The sequence below is a fragment of the Amblyraja radiata genome, chromosome 10, assembly GCF_010909765.2.
Source record: "Amblyraja radiata isolate CabotCenter1 chromosome 10, sAmbRad1.1.pri, whole genome shotgun sequence".
Lineage (NCBI taxonomy): Eukaryota > Metazoa > Chordata > Chondrichthyes > Rajiformes > Rajidae > Amblyraja > Amblyraja radiata.
The window spans coordinates 57904746-57917927 of record NC_045965.1 but is presented as its reverse complement, the minus strand read 5'-3'; the positions used below and the strand labels follow the sequence as shown (position 1 = coordinate 57917927).

The 13182-nt window shown below is 43.9% G+C and overlaps 1 protein-coding gene across 8 annotated transcripts in view; it reads left to right on the top strand.

Moving 5' to 3' along the window:
* Positions 1-13182, top strand: part of LOC116978002 (bromodomain-containing protein 3-like) — a 70651-nt gene that overhangs the window by 15325 nt on the left and 42144 nt on the right. For 6 of the 8 annotated variants that reach the window (XM_033028973.1, XM_033028972.1, XM_033028975.1 and 3 more), the window contains exon 1: positions 10458-10618. The exons of 1 other annotated variant lie outside the window; for it this stretch is intronic. The gene's annotated coding sequence lies outside the window, so the exon portion shown is untranslated. Of the gene's footprint in view, positions 1-10457; positions 10619-10641; positions 10888-13182 lie in introns of those variants that run through there. One more of the 8 variants, XM_033028967.1, reaches the window with a different exon arrangement.

Below are 13182 nucleotides of genomic sequence, written 5' to 3'. Positions count from 1 at the left end.
TGTAGTTTGAGTGATCAAACTGATGTTGGGAGAGTCCAGAACCAGGGGCCACTGTTTACAAATAAGGAGTAAGCCATTTAGAACAGAGATGAGGAAACACTTTTTCACACAGAGAGATGTGAATCTGTGGAATTATCTGCCTCAGAAGGCAGGGGAGGTCAATTCTCTGGAGGCTTTCAAGAGAGAATTAGATAGATCTCTTAAAGATACAGGAGTGAAGGGGTATCGGGAGAAGGCAGGAACGGGGTACTGATTGTGGATGATCAGCCATGATCACAGTGAATGGCAGTGCTGGCTTGAAGGGCCGAATGGCCTACTCCAGCCCCTATTGTCTATTGTCTATTATCATGGGCAAATATTCCTGGGAGTCAATGCAGATATTCCATTTTTTTCAAGGAAGTTTTAAGTACATCCTTAAACTTTTTGCTCCATCAACCTGGAAACTCTTCCTTAACAGAGTTCAGAATAGACTTTTCAGTAGTTGATGTCATATAAGCATACAATTTGCAAACATAGATGCAGTTATCTTGGGTAAGATTGCAATGTGGGCAAAGTGTGTGATTCTCCTGTCCCACTTTACTCTGATCCTTCTGGGTCAGATCGTTATTGAGTTTCTCCATGCAACAGTGGATTGCAGTCTGAGACAACACGGATGCACTTTATTATATCTTGAAATGACTGATGTACATAGATAACATTATTTCTATCTCTGCTCAAGGCTTGGTGCAGATAATGTCAGATTGGTGACAGCTTCCTTTATGAAGCAAAGATGCAGGAGACATTGCTCTGCTGTGAGGCTCATCCAAAAAAACTTCCTGAAGAAGACTTTAGGATATCATGAAGAAAGTCCTTTTTCACTGATACTCTTTCTATTTCTGTCTTGACTGCTCTCTCTTGTCCTCTGGAAAACGGGTAACTCAAATATGGCAGAATCCACTTGAAATATTTTACAATTGTCATGTAAATAGTTCACTGATATAACTCAGATGACTTGTTGCCACAGAGATCTATTTAGAGATCCTTTTTAACATCTACGTAAACACTTATTGTGGTGTCAAAAGCAGTGACTGAACTTGAAGGTCTGCAAATTTAATGAAAATGGTGAATGACTAATATGAGCAGGATAATCTTCAGAAGAACTAAATATTTTTAGCAATGTTTATAGAGAATGGAAGGGAAGGGTAGTAAATGTAAACCTCTTGTTGGAAACTTGATCGATTGAAACAGCATGGAACAGGCCCTCCGGCACGCCGACCTGTAGGGGGGTATGGCTGCCTAGCCTACAGCTGTCTGTTTTTCATTTCTTTTTTCTTATTTTTAGTTAGTTTAGTGTTTTGTTTTTAAGGAGTTCTAGCTTTTTTATGTGTGGGGAGGGGGGGGGGGGAAGGGGGAAACTAATTTTCAGGGTCCCTACCTGGTCGGAGATGCAGCTTTTCTCCGGGCTGCACTATCGACCCGTCCTCGCGGCCTACCAGCGGGCCTGGAGCGGTATTTCCTGAGGGGACCGCCCAGAGCATCGGCGGCGGCGGCTGCGGAGCTGCGGGTCCGAGGAGCGAGGGGACTGCCCGGAGCCTCGGCATCGGCGGCACCGGCATCGGCGGCGGCGGAGCTGCGGGTGTGAGGACGGCGGTGCAGCGCTGGAGAGCCATTGCGGGGTGGGCGGTGCCTTGCCTGGGTCGCCGCGCTGGAACTCCGGTGAGCTGGGACCGGCGTTAAAAACATCGCGGAGTGCGGGCGGCGGCGCTGAACTTTACATCGGGAGCCTGGGATCTCGCGACGAGATCGCCAGTTGGGCTCCATTCGGCGCGGCCTTGTCGGCTCCGGAAGCCACGGTCTCGAGTAGGGAGGCGGCCGTTCCAGGGTTCCCATGCCGCTGAGAGGACTCTCCCGACGCCGGAACATCATCACCCGGCGAGGACGGCCTGGAACATCGGGCCTCCCTAGAGGCAACTGTGGAGGCCTCAATAGGCCCGACTATGGGTGGACATTGGGGATGGGACTGGACTTTGTGCCTTCCCCCATAATGGGAACCATTGTGGGGGGATGTTTTTATGTTAAAGCTATTTATTATTGTTATGTTTGTATTCTTTTTTATGTGCTGCATTGGCAAAAGGAATTTCACTACATCTAGGTGTATGTGACAATAAATCAACCTTTGAACCTTTGACTATTGAGCACCCGTTCACACAAGTTCCATGCTATTGCAGTTTTTCATCCACTTTCTACGCACTAGGGGCAATATAACAAAGGCCCATTAACCTACAAACCTGCACATCTTTCGGATGTGGGAGGAAACTCATACAATCACAGGAAGAACATGCAAACTCCACACAGATGGCACCCAAGGTCAGGATCGAACCCAGATCTCTGGCGCTGTGAGGCAGCAGCTCTACCAGATGCACAACTGTGCCGCCCTTGAAAGTGATTGAGATGGAGAGAGATTAGAAACTTGCTTCATAAACAGAGAATGGTAAAGATTTTGTTGCTCTCCTTCTTAAATAGTAATTGGTAATTTTAAATCTTGAGATAGATCCCTGACAGTTTCTAGTATTAAGCAATGTGGTGAAAATATGAACATGTGGATCTTAAACTGCAGATTAGCCATGTTTTCATTAAGCATCAGAACAGGTTCATTCTCCTTGCTCTCAGGTATTACATTAATTTCCAGGCTGATTCTCCAGTGCTGTTCTGAAAAAGCACCATTCAGTTGGAAATGCCATCTTTTGAGATGTTAAGTGAAGGCCATGTCTCCCCTCCCATGTAATTGTAAAATATCCCATCGGACTGGATGGGAGAATGAAAGCAATTAAAATATCTTCATTATTCTGGCCAATGATGCCAACTTCCACAAAGACGATGTGCTTATTCCACAAATTGTTGTGCCTAAATTGGCTGCCATGTTTCTTACAATACTGAAAAAAGATTTTAATAGCTATTCCAAGCCGCTGAGGACTGTTCACCCGACGCCGGTGTTCCATCTTCCCGGCAGGAGGGCCTATAACATCGGGCCGCCATTGCGGCGACGGGCTGCTGAGACCTCAAATAGGCCCCGACCTCGGGTGAATTAGGAGGAGGAGGTTAATCTCGGAAGTTTCATCGTGTGCAGGAATTAGCGATCATTATATTATCCAAGCAAAACTGCACTTAAAGCTTAAAGTTCCTTCAAAACATCCGCGAAAAAAATTTCCCTCTGGAAAAAAGTGAACAGCGAGGAATTTAAAGGCCTAGCAAAAAAACTGGCAAAAGATTTCTTCAACCTGCAACCAGATAAAAGATCCGTAGAGGCCCGGGGAGCCGTTGGTGAGAGGAGGACTTACCTGGAGCTGTGGTCGGGGTGCCCTCCAGACGTCCACATCTGCGCAAGGTGCGTCGAGATCGGGCTCCTAAGGGACCGTGTCAGGAACCTGGAACAGCAACTCGATGACCTCTGTCTGCTCAGGGAGAGCGAGGAGGTCATAGAAAGGAGTTACAGGGAGGTGGTCACTCCAAGACCACGGGAGACAGAAAACTGGGTCACAGTTAGGAAGGGCAACGGGCAGAGGCAGGGACTGGTGAGTACCCCGGTGGCTGTACACCTTGAAAATAAGTACTCATGCTTGAGTAAGGGTGGGGGAGACAGCCTATCTGGGGGCAGCGACAGTGGCCGGGCCTCTGGCACAAAGACCGGTCCGGTTGCTCAGAAGGGTAAGGAAAAGAAGGGGAGGGCAATTGTAATAGGGGACTCTATAGTCAGGGGGTCGGATAGGCGATTCTGTGGACGCAGACAGGAGTCCCGGATGGTAGTTTGCCTCCCTGGTGCCAGGGTCAGGGATGTGTCTGAACGTGTCCAAGAAATCCTGAAATGGGAGGGAGAGGAGCCTGAGGTTGTGGTGCATATAGGTACCAACGACATAGGTAAAAAAAAGAGAAGAGGTCCTGAAAGAAGAATTTAGGGAGTTAGGTAGAGAGTTAAGGAGAAGGACTGGAAAGGTAACAATCTCAGGATTACTGCCTGTGCCACGCGACAGTGAGAGTAGGAATGGAGCGAGGTGGAGGATAAATGCGTGGATGAGGGACTGGTGCAGTGGGTATGGATTCAAGTTTCTGGATCATTGGGACCTCTTTTGGGGAAGGTGGGACCTGTACAGAAAGGACGGGTTGCACTTGAACTCAAGGGGGACCAATATCCTGGCGGGGAGATTTGCAAAGGCTACTGGGGAGACTTTAAACTAGTATGGTTGGGGGGAGGGACTCAAATTGGGAAAGCTAGCAGTCAGTGCGTGAAGCAGGGGGCAGAGAATGGTAGCACTCTGACCCAAAATGTAGGGGAGAGAGAAGAAAAAGAAAATAATCAGAGAATAAGAGAGGGTGGGTTTCTTAAATGTGTATATTTTAATGCTAGGAGCATTGTAAGAAAAGTGGATGAACTTAGAGCCTGGATTGACACCTGGAAGTATGATGTTGTGGCGATCACTGAAACATGGTTGCAGGAGGGCTGTGATTGGAAACTAAATATTCCAGGATTTCGTTGCTTCAGGTGTGATAGAATTGGAGGGGCAAGAGGTGGAGGTGTTGCATTGCTTATCAGGGAAGATATTACAGCAGTGCTTTGGCAGGATAGATTAGAGGGCTCGTCTAGGGAGGCTATTTGGGTGGAACTGAGAAGTGGGAAAGGGGTAGCAACACTTATAGGGGTGTATTATAGACCGCCAAATGGGGAGCGAGAATTGGAAGAGCAAATATGTAAGGAGATTGCAGATATTAGTAGTAAGCACAAGGTAGTGATTGTGGGAGATTTCAATTTTCCACACATAGACTGGGAAACACATTCTGTAAATGGGCTGGATGGGTTGGAGTTTGTAAAATGTGTGCAGGATAGTTTTTTGCAACAATACATAGAAGTACCTACTAGAGAAGGGGCGGTACTGGACCTCCTGTTAGGAAATGAGATGGGTCAGGTGGCAGAGGTATGCGTTGGGGAACAGTTCGGGTCCAGTGATCACAATACCATTAGTTTCAATATAATTATGGAGAGGGACAAAACTGGACCTAGGGTTGAGATTTTTGATTGGAGAAAGGCTAACTTTGAGGAGATGCGAAAGGATTTAAAAGGAGTAAATTGGGACAGTTTGTTTTATGGGAAAGATGTGGAAGAGAAATGGAGTACATTTAAAGGTGAAATTTTAAGAGTACAGAATCTTTATGTCCCTGTTCGGTTGAAAGGAAATCGTAAAAATTGTAAAGAGCCATGGTTTTCAAGGGAAATTGGACACGGTTCGGAAAAAGTGGGAGATCTACAATAGTTATAGGCAGCATGGAGTAAATGAGGTGCTTGAGGAGTATAAAGAATGTAAAAAGAATCTTAAGAAAGAAATTAGAAAAGCTAAAAGAAGATATGAGGTTGCTTTGGCAAGTAAGGTAAAAGTAAATCCGAAGGGTTTCTACCGCTATATTAATAGCAAAAGGATAACGAGGGATAAAATTGGTCCATTAGAGAGTCAGAGTGGCCAACTATCTGCAGAGCCAAAAGAGATGGGGGAGATATTGAACAGTTTCTTTTCTTCGGTATTCACCAAGGAGAAGGATATTGAATTATGTGAGGTAAGGGAAAGAAATAGAGTAGCTATGGAAACTATGAGGATCAAAGAAGAGGAAGTACTGACACTTTTGAGAAATATAAAAGTGGATAAGTCTCCAGGTCCGGACAGGATATTCCCTAGGACATTGAGGGAAGTTAGTGTAGAAATGGCAGGGGCTATGGCAGAAATATTTCAAATGTCATTAGAAACGGGAATAGTGCCGGAGGATTGGCGTACTGCGCATGTTGTTCCATTGTTTAAAAAGGGGTCTAAGAGTAAACCTAGCAATTATAGACCTGTTAGTTTGACGTCAGTGGTGGGCAAATTAATGGAAAGAATACTTAGAGATAATATATATAAGCATCTGGATAAACAGGGTCTGATTAGGAACAGTCAACATGGAATTGTGCCTGGAAGGTCATGTTTAACTAATCTTCTTGAATCTTTTGAAGATGTTACTCGGGAAATTGATGAGGGTAAAGCAGTGGATGTAGTGTATATGGACTTCAGTAAGGCCTTTGACAAGGTTCCTCATGGAAGGTTGGTTAAGAAGGTTCAATGGTTGGGTATTAATGGAGTAGCAAGATGGATTCAACAGTGGCTGAATGGGAGATGCCAGAGAGTAATGGTGGATGGTTGTTTGTCAGGTTGGAGGCCAGTGACGAGTGGGGTGCCACAGGGATCTGTGTTGGGTCCACTGTTGTTTGTCATGTACATCAATGATCTGGACGATGGTGTGGTAAATTGGATTAGTAAGTATGCAGATGATACTAAGATAGGTGGGGTTGCGGGTAATGAAGTAAAGTTTCAAAGTCTACAGAGAGATTTATGCCAGTTGGAAGAGTGGGCTGAAAGATGGCAGATGGAGTTTAATGCTGATAAGTGTGAGGTGCTACATCTTGGCAGGACAAATCAAAATAGGACGTACATGGTAAATGGTAGGGAATTGAAGAATGTAGGTGAACAGAGGGATCTGGGAATAACTGTGCACAGTTCCCTGAAAGTGGAATCTCATGTAGATAGGGTGGTAAAGAAAGCTTTTGGTGTGCTGGCCTTTATAAATCAGAGCATTGAGTATAGAAGTTGGGATGTAATGTTAAAATTGTACAAGGCATTGGTGAGGCCAATTCTGGAGTATGGTGTACAATTTTGGTCGCCTAATTATAGGAAGGATGTCAACAAAATAGAGAGAGTACAGAGGAGATTTACTAGAATGTTGCCTGGGTTTCAGCAACTAAGTTACATAGAAAGGTTGAACAAGTTAGGGCTTTATTCTTTGGAACGCAGAAGGTTAAGGGGGGACTTGATAGAGGTTTTTAAAATGATGAGAGGGATAGACAGAGTTGACGTGGAAAAGCTTTTCCCACTGAGAGTAGGGAAGATTCAAACAAGGGGACATGACTTGAGAATTAAGGGACTGAAGTTTAGGGGTAACATGAGGGGGAACTTCTTTACTCAGAGAGTGGTAGCTGTGTGGAATGAGCTTCCAGTGAAGGTGGTGGAGGCAGGTTCGTTTTTATCATTTAAAAATAAATTGGATAGTTATATGGATGGGAAAGGAATGGAGGGTTATGGTCTGAGCGCAGGTATATGGGACTAGGGGAGATTATGTGTTCGGCACGGACTAGAAGGGTCGAGATGGCCTGTTTCCGTGCTGTAATTGTTATATGGTTATATTATATTATATGGTTATAAGACAACTGGGTGTGGCTGAAAAACTCTTTAAATAATATTGTCACAAATCATGTTCCTCAAAAACTAATCAAGGGCCGTATGCGTCCTCCTTGGTTTTCGGCAAAACTGAAACGTCTCTGCAGTAAGAAAGAGAAGTTATATATCCGTGCCAAAAAAGGGGGTACAAAATTGGACTGGGACAATTTTACTAGAGTGCGAAAGCAAGTCGATCGTGCAATTAGGATTGCTCATAGACAACATGTTTCCTGTATTCTTGGGGGAGAGCAACCCAAGGCTTTTTGGAGATATGTGAAATCCAGACGGACAGACAACACTGGTGTCCAGATGCTTAAAGTGAACAACTGTCTGATCACTGAGGACCAGGCGAAAGCAGAAGCTCTTGCAAACCAATTTCAACACGTTTTCACCCGGGAAGATGTGGAGCCTTCATCATTTCCAGTCCTTCCGCCCGGCCCATATGCTGATATGCCTGCTATTAAAATTGAGGTTGAAGGTGTCAAGAAGTTATTACTCAACATTAATACCACAAAAGCAATTGGACCAGATCAGATACAGAATCAAGCCCTCAAGATCGCAGCCGAAGAACTGGCTCCAGTTTTGCAGTTCATTTTTCAACAATCGCTTGACTCGGGCGATGTGCCGCTGGATTGGAGGAAGGCCAACATCACTCCTCTCTTTAAGAAGGGTTCAACCACCAACCCAGCGAATTATCGACCTGTTTCACTAACAAGTACTTGCTGCAAATTGCTGGAGCATATCATTGATAGTAACCTGATGCGTCACGTGAGCAAACATAATATTCTTGCCGACAACCAACATGCATTTAGGAGGCATAGATCATGCGAGTCTCAGCTTATCCTGACGACAAATGACCTGGCCAAGCACCTTGACAGTAACGTCATCATGGATTTAGTTGTGCTGGACTTTTCTAAAGCATTTGATGTCATCCCACACCAGAGACTGCTTCGGAAGCTTGACTTCTATGGTATTCGTTCCAACACGAAACAATGGATTTCCAGTTTCCTGACGAAACGTCTTCAGCGTGTGTGTGTGAACGGAAAGAGCTCCAATTGGCATCCAGTGTTGAGTGGTACACCCCAGGGCACAGTACTTGGCCCACACCTATTTTTGCTTTACATAAATGACATCCATGAAAAAGTCGCAAATACGACCAGACTATTCGCTGATGATTGTTTGCTGTACCGTCCAATTAATTCAACTGATGATGAAGATGCTCTCCAAAAGGATCTCGATACTATGGTCGAGTGGTCACAACAATGGGGCATGCAGTTCAACCCTTCCAAATGTGAAACCATGCGTGTCACCAGAAAGAGGAATCCAGGCATCACATCCTACAACATACTTGGTGTCACCCTTGAAGAATCCAAACAAACCAAGTATCTTGGCATCAAATTGCAGAATGATCTGCGTTGGAATGGTCAGACTCATCATGCAACAGTGAAAGCAACAGGTGTCCTAAACTTCCTGAGGCGCAACTTTCATAATTGTTCAGCTTCTGTCAAGGAGAAGCTGTATTTCACCCTCGTTCGACCTCATTTGGACTACGCAGTTGCAGTTTGGGACCCATACACAGATAAAAACATTTCACCCATCGAACGTGTCCAAAGACAGGCCGCTCGATTTGTTACTAACACCTATGAGAGAGAAGCGAGTGTCACCAAACTTCTGAATTCTCTGGGGTGGAACCCTCTCCAAGACAGACGTGAAGCTCACCGTTTGACCTGTTTTTACAAAATGTTAAATGGTCAGCTAGACATAGATCACAAGACCTACACCAACCCCAAACCAATTAGGAGCAGACGCGGGCATTCAATCCAATTTGCGATCCCAGCTACAAAGACAGATGTGTACAGCAATTTGTTCTTCCCACGCACAATTAAAGCATGGAATAATCTCCACCAAACTATAGTTACCCAACCAGATGCAACTAAATTTAAAGTAGCACTTTCTTCCCAATAACCCTTTCTGGTTTAATCCCTCCCTTCACCACCTCCAGTTTAAATTTCAGTTGGAATATTTTGGAGGACCAAGTAACCAAGAGGACTGGACTTTTTGGTGCCTTCCCTCACAGTGGAAAGTGTTGATTCTGCTGTTAGGGGGACGTTCGTGTTGAATCCTATAGTGTATTGTGTCTTTTTTTTCTTCTTTTTTTATTTTATATGGTATTATGTATGGTAATCCAATTTTTTTTCTCTGTAAAGCACTTTGGCTTCAACGTAATTTGATTTAAAAGTGCTATATAAATAAAAATTACTTACTTACTATTACATGGTTTGGGATATCTTGAATGTAAGCAACTACCTGTATGTAAATGCTAGATAGACACAAAATGCTGGAGTAACCTAGCGGGACAGGCAGCCTCTCTGGAGAAGGAATGGTTGACGTTTCGTGTTGTCCCTTCTTCAGACTTATGTCAGGGAAGTGGGCAGTACAGAGATAAAATGTAGTTTTATCTATGTAAGACAGGTGGGAGAATTGGGAAGGGGAGGGGATGGAGAGAGGGAAAGCAAGGGCTACTTACTTGAAGCTAGACGTTAATGTTCCATACCGCTGGGGTGCAAGCTACCCGGGGTGGAAGATTGCAACCAAAGATTATAGAACTCCTCTATAATCTTTGATTGCAACCTTCCCTGTTTCGACGAATGCAATCAACCTGGCGTGCACAATCAAATAGAACAAATTGTCCCACAACTTTAGGCTGTGCACGCCAAACGTAAGAAGTAAGCTTCCCGAGTGAAATATGTAAATGCTTGTCTTTGCACCCCTTTAACACATAAACGGTCTCTAACTCGGTGACATTGTTACGTTATTTCATGTTAATTAACACTTCCCTTTTCTTCTTTTGATTGGATTACAACGGTGAATTTAGATTTTCTACTCCTCCAACCTGCCCTTAATCCATCCAAAAGGAACCCTTTTATCCAGGAGCACAATCAATAAACAGACGTAAGAAGCTTAATCGCCTCTTCCTAATTAAAAATCGAACTAAATTAACTCTCCACCCACTTGGTTGTAAACATTGCCGCTCCTTTAAAGGAGTTTTAAAACGATGTTTGGCCGTTCACATTATTGGTATAGATTGATACGATGGACAGCATAGATGTGGTGGACCGAAGAACCTGTTCCCTCGCCCACGTTTCCACGACGTATCCTATAGGTTCCCTGGTTAATTTTGAAACCACGCTGCCGGGGTGGATCGGGAAAAGCCAGTGAACAGATTGCCGGACGGACTCCGCCATCGCGCCAATATAAACGGGCCCGATCGTCCCTCACGTCCCGCCGTTCCATTCCTGCCGCGCGCCATTAACGGTCGCTATTGTCGCTCGGTCGCCATTTTAACCAAGGTCAGTTCAACAACTAACTTAACGGAAAATAGACACAAAAATGCTGGAGTAACTCAGCGGGACCCGCCAAATAAATAATCGAAAGGGAGAGTCCCCTCCCCCCTCTCATCCCCCGAGACACAGCAAGGGAAATTGCCTTGCATTTTAAAAAAAAACCTCAAGACCTATTGTTTGTTTTCCTCATCCCACAAACGCAATCTGACTGTATGCAGTGGTACTGGGATGCAAGAAGGGCGATCGCGAACAGGGTACAAACGTGCTTGTGCAATGTAAGAAGTTTATTTTGTGGTTTACAAATGAGAAAAAGTGGAGGGATATTAAATTAATGCAAGCAAATGGATTGATATAAACATTGGTGGACGACGTAGAAGTGGTGGGCCGAAAGGCCTGTTCCCATGCTGCAAAATTTCATCACTAATTTAAATTGCGGGTGGGCACCAAAGATAGCACTATTTTTGTTGCTCTTTACCTCAGTCACTTGCCTCTCCTGGAGTGTGGTTATGAAATTGTAGGAAAATCCTAATTGATAATCGCTTGTCAAGTTTATTCTCTTTATCTCACACACACATGTTCAAAACATACACGTACTTGTTACCGAGGGTTGCAGACACAAGAAACTTGTTCATGGTACCGTTTTTGGCTGAATTTAGTTCTGCTTTACAGAGTTGTCCAGTGACTAGAAAATTGTAAAGGCAATTTCTAATCCTGAAAAGAATTGCGTGGTCCAGTTGTGCATTTATCTAACTGAACTATTCCTTGTGGTCTACAGTGATTTATTTTGCTTATAGTTAAGGTTAGATTTTTTTATTTTTTTATTTTTGGTTCAGAGTGGTGTGTTTTCAGTTTTAACTTTTGTTTAGAAACTGTTTAAAGAGTAATATCTCTGTCAATCAGATGCACTTAAATCCAAAACAAAGGTGTAGACTAATGTGATACATTTAAATGCTCATTATTGATTCTTCATTCAAATATGTTTTGGGGGTGAAACTACTGTGCAATCTGTCAGGAAATCGATTTGTCATTGTTTTTGTTTTTAGTGCTGTTAGGGCAATTACTGTTGAATATTAGAGTGAGTTCACAAAACTTGTGTTGGATGATATAATATTAAAGATCTTTAATTTTCTTTTGATTACAGGACTCTTTTTTCACAAATGTGTCATTGATCTGTTAATGATAGTATATTTAGGGCATCCTTAATAGCAGTTTATAGATTGTCATTAGTAGTTAGATTTACATGATCTCTGCTCATTAATGTGGATGAATCTTGAGGTAATAAAGGTAGATTCAATTAATGCTCCTGAACATGTAATGAGATTTATTTCTCATCACGTTCTCGGGCATTAGCTGCCTGTACTAGAAGAATGCAATTAACAGGCTTTATTACATCAGCTAGATTAATATTTTCCTCTATAGGCCTTTCATCATCCACAAACATCTATTTGCCCAAAATTGCTTTTATTATGCCTTGACCTCTTTGTCCTGTATCCCCAACTGAAGCTTTCTAGGACTTTAGTTGGGCCACATTTGGAGTATTGCATGCTGTTTTGGTTGCCTCATTACGGGAAGGATGTGGAGACTTTGGAAAGGGTGCCTAGGAGACTTACCAGAATTATGACAAGACAATGGCTTGGCGATCGTTTCGCCGAACACCTCCGCTCGGTCCACAATAACCAACCTGACCTCCCGGTGGCTCAGCACTTCAACTCCCCCTCCCATTCCGTATCTGACCTCTCTGTCCTGGGTCTCCTCCATGGCCAGAGCGAGCTACACCGGAAATTGGAGGAACAGCACCTCTACATCCTGGGGGCATGAACATTGAATTCTCCCAATTTTGTTAGCCCTTGCTGGCTCCACCCCTTCCTATCTCACCCTCAGCCCTCGGGCTCCTCCTCCTTTCACTTTTTTCTCCCCGCCCACCAAAATGGTTGCTGAGTATATGCTTGCACTCGCTGATGTTTTACCAGAATTATGTACAAATTAGAGAGTATTGGCTACAGGTTGGACAGACTTGGATTGTTTCCTCTGGACACTAGATGTTACCGAGAGATTTGATGAAAGTGTATAAAATTATGAAAAAATCAAATACTAGAAGGCATAATTTTAAGCAGAGAAGTTTAAAGGGGCACTTTTTTTTACATAGAGGGTAGTTAGTGTTTATGATATGATACGATACAATAGAACTTTATCCCAGGAGGGAAATTGATCTACCAACAGTCATAAAAACACAAAATACATGGAACGTGAAATTAAAGTGACGAGTGGAAAGGATGGGAGAGGGGAAGAGTCAGTCTCGGTCTACCCCACGACAGAACCGCGGGAGGAGTTGTACAGTTTTCTGTGGAATTCTCTGCCACAGAAGGCAGTGGAGGCCAATTCGCTGGTTGTTTTCAAGAGAGAGTTAGATATAGCTCGGGGTTAATGGAATCGAGGGATACGGGCATAAAAACAGGAACGGGTACTGATTTTGGATGATCAGCCATGATCATATTGAATGGTGGTGTTGGCTCGAAGGGCTGAATGGCCTACTCCTGCACATTTTTTCTATGTTTCTATGATAGCCACAG